The sequence below is a fragment of the Rhinopithecus bieti genome, unplaced genomic scaffold (genome assembly GCF_001698545.2).
Source record: "Rhinopithecus bieti isolate Rb0 unplaced genomic scaffold, ASM169854v2 scaffold_1599, whole genome shotgun sequence".
Classification (NCBI taxonomy): Eukaryota; Metazoa; Chordata; class Mammalia; order Primates; family Cercopithecidae; genus Rhinopithecus; species Rhinopithecus bieti.
The window spans coordinates 211,110-216,930 of NW_016804139.1; the positions used below are offsets into that span (position 1 = coordinate 211,110).

Here is a 5,821-nt window from a genome sequence, read left to right on the forward strand (position 1 = left end):
TTTTGAGAAAGAGTCTCACTCTATAGCCCAGGCTGGAGTAAAGTGGTGTGATCATGGCTCACTGCAACCTCCGCCCCCCAAGTTCAAGCGATTCTCCTGCCTCAGCCTCCTGAGTAGCTGGGATTATAGGTATGCACCACCACGTCCGGCTAATTTTTGTACTTTTAGTAGAGATAGGGTTTCAGCATGTTGGCAAGGCTGGTCTTGAACTCCTGACCTCAGGTGATCCACCCACCTCGGCCTCCCAAAGTGCTAGGATTATAGGTGTAAGCCACCATGCCCAGTCCCCTGTCTCTATTTTTTAGGATATGGGGGATGAAAGGGATTGAGGATACAGTGGTAGCTGATGTTTTCAGGAGAGAAGTTGGGATTGGCCACTTGGAGAGGGAACATTTAGATCTGGAGACTGTAAGGGAGTCAGCCATGTGCACACCAGGGAAAAGACTCAAGTAGACTTACGAAAACTGGGCGTGTGACTCACATTTTGTAAGTCTGATCCTACTTTTCCACCGTGTTACATAATAACTGAAGAGATATATTCCCAAAGAGGGAGAAATGATTCAAAGAGTAATAAAATAGAAATCATCATTGATGCAGGGAATATGGGAACATATGTTTTAAAGCTAAGTGACAGCATTTAACTAAAATCTAAACCATAATTCTTAATCAGTCCCTCCTGAAAATGCCTTGCTAAAGAGATGTGCACACAGTAGCAACTGAGGAGACATTCAAAGCTAAATGCTCTTCTTTCAGGAAGAACTTGGGGCTTGTTTTTCTTTTGCAAAAGGAACTTTTCAGAAATGTCTTGCAGGTGCCTCTCCCAAACAATGAAAAGGACACAACCTCTCACCCGTGGTTCCCTTGGCTGAGTCTAAACCACGGGCACACAGTTAGGCAAATCCAAACTAAGGAACACTGTGAAAAACAACTGGCCTGAACTCTTAAAAAATGTTAATGTCATAAAAGATATAGATAGATAGATAGATAGATAGATAGATAGATAGATAGATAGATAGATAGATAGACAGATAGACAGATAGGCTGGGAGAACTGTTCAAGAATAAAGGAAGCTAAAATGACATAAATCACACAACAAAATACAATGCCTGATCCTTCATTGGATATGCTGAATTAACGTTTTTCTTGAAAAACCTAAACAGCTATAAAAGACATCATTGAAACAACTGGAGAAAAGTGATTATGGACTATATGTTATTTTTATTTATTTATTTATTTTTTGAGACAGAGTCTCGCTCTGTCTCCAGGCTGGAGTGCAGAGGCATGATCTCAGCTCACTGCAGCCACCACCTCCCAGGTTTAAGCGATCTCAAGCCTCAGCCTCCCAAGTAGCTGGAATTACAGGTGTTCACCACCATGCCCGGCTAAATTTTGTATTTTTAATAGAGACAGCATTTCACCATGTTGGCCAGGCTGGTCTTCGACTCCTGGCCTCAAGTGCTCTGCCCACCTCGGCTTCCCAAAGTGCCACTATATGTTAAATAATAGCATCTAATGATTACCAAATTTACTGAGTAACAATTTATTGTGTTTCTGAGGGAGAATGCCTCTGTTGTTAGGAGATGCATGCTGAAGTGTTTAGGGAGATAGTCTTATGATTTCTGTAGGTTATTCTCAAAAGGCTCAGCAAAACCAAACAAACATAAATAAACAAGAGTGTATACATGTACAAAGAGAGAGAGAGAAGAAACCTGGCAAAAAATGTTAACAGTTGGTAAATTTAGGAGAAGAGTATAGAGGCATTCATCATCCTATTCTTGCAATTTATTTGAAGATGTAAACTTCTCATTAAAATTTTTTGAGACAGGATCTGTCTTTGTTGCCTGTGGCTGAAGTGCAGCGGCACTATTTGTAACTCACTGCAGCCTCAAACTCCTGAGCTCAAGCCATCCTCCTGCCTCAGCCTCCTGAGTAGCTGGGACCAAAGGCACATGCCATTTTTCTTTTAAAGTTGGGGAGAAGGAATCCTTCAACCAGTCTTCACTCTGTCTAGACTTCCTTGCAGTGGTTTTTCTCACTGTATGACTTTATTGCTGCCTTATATCCATTTTTTTTTTTTTTTTCCTTTTTGAGATGGAGTTTCACTCTGTCACCCAGGCTGGAGTGCAATGGCATAATCTCTGCTCACTACAACTTCTGCCTCCCAGGTTCTAGCGATTCTCTCACCTCAGCCTCCTGCGTAGCTGGGATCACAGGCACACACCACCATACCTGGCTAATTTTTGAATTTTTTTTTATTAGAGATGGGGTTTCACCATGTTGGCCAGGCTGGTCTTGAACTCCTGGCCTCAAGTGATCCATCCGCTCATCTCGGCCTTCCAAATTGCTGGGATTATAGGTGTGAGTCATAGCACCTGGCCTGCCTTACATCCTTTTTGCAATAAGGATTGTGGGGCATAAATAATTTAAAAATAGCAGCTTCTTTCCAGACATTTATTTATTTATTTTATTTTATTTGGTCTTTCCAGACATTTTTAGTAGCGAACATGTGATTTAAAAAAAAAAAAATTAGCCGCCTTGCCATTTAAAGTAAAAATACCTACTATAAAAAAGACACAGCTATAGGACAGGCACAGTGGCTAACGCCTGTAATCCCAGCACTTTGAGAGGCTGTGGCGAGTGGATCCCTTGAAGTCAGGAGTTCAAGACCAGCCTGGCCAACATGGCGAAACCTCGTCTCTACTAAAAATACAAAATTAGCTGGGCGTGGTGGCGCATGCCTGTAATCCCAGCTACTCGGGAGGTTGAGGCAGGAGAATCGCTTGAACCCGGGAGGTGGAGGCTGCAGTGAGCCAAGATTGTGCCACTTCATCCAGCCTGGGTGACAGACTGAGACTCTGCCAAAAAAAAAAAGGATACAGCTACAGAGGCAAACACCAGGACAGTGGCTGCCAAGGATTGGGATGGGGAAGAGATTGACTACAAAGGGGCGTGAGGGAACTTTAGGGGGAATGATGAAATATTATCTATCTATTATCTATCGCAATTGTGGTGATAGTGGTACAGCTTACATTTGTTAAAACTTTAGACGTGTAGACCTAAGAAATGCAAATTTTACTGTGGCAAATTATGCCTCAGTAAACCCGACTTCAACATACACACACACACACACACACACACACACAACAACAACAACAACCACTGTTTCTCAACAGATTGAGATGAGTCTGTATTAGAAACTTGTTCTAGGCCGGGTATAGTGGCTCACATCTGTAATCTCAGAACTTTGGGAGATCAAGTTGGGAGCACTGCTTGAGGCTAGGAGTTGGAGACCAGACCGGGAAACATAGTGAGACCCCGTCTCTAAAAAAATTAAGAAATTAGCCAGGCATGGTTCTAGCTACTCAAGAGGCTGGGATCACTTCAGCCCAAGAAGTCTAAGGCTTCAGTGAGCTGTGATTGTGCCACTACACTCCATCCTGGGTAACAGAGTGAGATTCCGTTGCTTAAGGAAAAAACAGAAACAAAAACAAACAAAAAAGTTGTTCTAAACGAAGCCTTACAATTGGTACTCTCCTTAAAAGGCAGAGGAAAGAAGATAGAAGTTTTTAACAGCAAAAGCATTTTCTGAATGTTTGAAAAATGCACACAGCATAAGCTCTTCATTGTCTGGGGCTGTTTGGAAGTCTAAATTAGTAGATTAAATCTCAACTCTCTGCAGCAGACAGGAGGCACTTTCAGGTCCCTATCGTAAGCTCAACTGGACTCCATTGATCAGGTTAAGACCCTTTAGGGATCTGCTGTATGGAAGAAATGGAACAGTTTTATTTACCAAATCAATATGTTGGTATGCAAATGAGGGTCTTTGGGGTGGTGAAAAACAGATTACTCTCAGAAAGATCAAAAACTTCATCTGCAACATCTTCTGGACCATTAGGCATTGCACACTTATAGAACAGGCTGGATTCAAGTCCACCGCCTCTCCCCCAGGGCTAGGCATGTAGAATACTCAAGCCAGTAACTTATAGTCAATGTCTTTGTTCAAAGCCGGAACGCTTGGTTCTGCATTGCAGGAACAGTGAAGACAGCATCTCCTTCCTCTGAAGATTCTGTTCGGAATGGATAAAGTTTCAGCATTCTCCCTGGATGGGGCAGCTTAGCAGGTGAGTTCCTGACATTTCTGAGTAGACATGGGACTCCTCCTTCCTCCAGTCCTAAACTGCACACCAACTTCACTGGTCAGAGAAGCAGGCACCACACCCCACACCTTTGCATCCAGGTGACAAACAGCCAGCACTTCTTCTAGGTGAGTTGAAGTGTTTCCAAGAGTGTGGAAGGTGAACAGCACCAGGGATTAGTGTCTAGGCTCCGGACTCAGTGTCTGAATTTGATTCCACCACCTTGGGCCCTTAAGCAAGTCAATATCCCTATACTTGCCTGCATTTTGCCATCTGTAAAATGGCAATGATAATACTAACAGCAAATGCTTGCATGTATCTTCTTCCAATCAGACACGGTTCTGAGCACTTTACATATACCAGCCAGAGAATCCTCACATAGCAATAGTTGAAGTCAGTAGTATTATTCTCCTCCCGCTCCCCTCCTCTCAGTGAGGAATAAATAAATTCTTACCATGAAGGGCTTGGAAATAGTTCAGGGCCCAAAACACTGAATAAGTTTCAGCTATTATTACTTGAGATGGTTTCAAAGGTCACATGGATAAGCATTTTTAGGTCCAGAGATGTGCATTTATAAAAATAAATGCAGGCCAGGCATGGTGGCTCATGCCTGTAACCACAGCATTTTGGGAGGCTGAGGTGGGCGGATCATCTGAGGTTGGTCGGGAATTCAAGACCAGCCTGGCCAACGTGGCAAAACCCCGTCTCTGCTAAAAATACAAAAAATTAGTCAGGTGTGGTGGGCACACCTGTAATTCCAGCTACTTGGGAGGCCGAGGCATGAGAATCGCTTGAACCTGGGAGACCAAGGTTGCAGTGAGCCGAGATCATGCAACTGTGCTCCAGCCTGGGTGACAGAGCAAGACTGTCTCAAAAAAGAAAAAATTAAAATAAAATAAAGAGATTCTGCAAAAATTACAAAGGTGGAATGCAAATGCCCAAACACTGGAAAATACTGCTCTAGATCCAAAACAGCCAAAATGGTGCCTGCTTTTATTTATGTATTTATTATTTATTTATTTATTTTAGAGATAGGGTCTCTCTCTGTTACCCAGGCTGGGGTGCAGTGGTGTCATGATAGTTCACTGCAGCCTCAATTCCTGGGCTGAAGTGATCCTCCCACCTTGGCCTCCCAAAATACTGGGATTACAGGTATGAGTAGCCACCCTGCCCAGCCAGTGCCTGCTTTTAGTGGCTGTCTTCCCTTCTCTCCTCCCTTACAAATGTCCACCTCTCTGTGGTCCAGCAGGCAAGAAAGAAGTCAACTGAATTTCTTCTAGAGAAATTATAGAAAGAAAGAGAGAGAGAGAGAGGCTGGGCGTGGTGACTCACACCTATAATCCCAGCACTTTGGGAGGCCAAGATGGGTGAACAGGTGGATGACTTGAGGCCAGGAGTTCAAGAGACCAGCCTGGCCAATATGGTGAAACCCTGTCTCTAAAAAAAAATACAAAAATTAGCACAGCATGGTGGCACACGCCTATATATAGTCCCCACTACTTGGGAGGCTGAGGCAGGAGAATCAATTCAACCTGGGAAGCGGAGGTTGCAGTGAGCTGAGATCACACCATGGCACTTCAACCTGGACAACGGAGCAAGATACTGTCTCAAATGAATAAATAAATGATAATAAGAGGAAGGAAGGAAGGAAGGAAGGAAGGAAGGAAGGAAGGAAGGAAGGAAGG

At 43.5% G+C, this 5,821-nt stretch overlaps 1 long non-coding RNA gene across 2 annotated transcripts in view; it reads left to right on the plus strand.

Annotated features, from left to right (window-relative positions):
• Window positions 1-5,821, plus strand: part of LOC108525925 (uncharacterized) — a 19,582-nt gene that overhangs the window by 12,515 nt on the left and 1,246 nt on the right. For both annotated transcript variants that reach the window (XR_001884370.1, XR_001884368.1), the window contains exon 2: window positions 4,032-4,121. This is a non-coding gene — a long non-coding RNA (uncharacterized LOC108525925). The remainder of the gene's footprint in view (window positions 1-4,031; window positions 4,122-5,821) is intronic.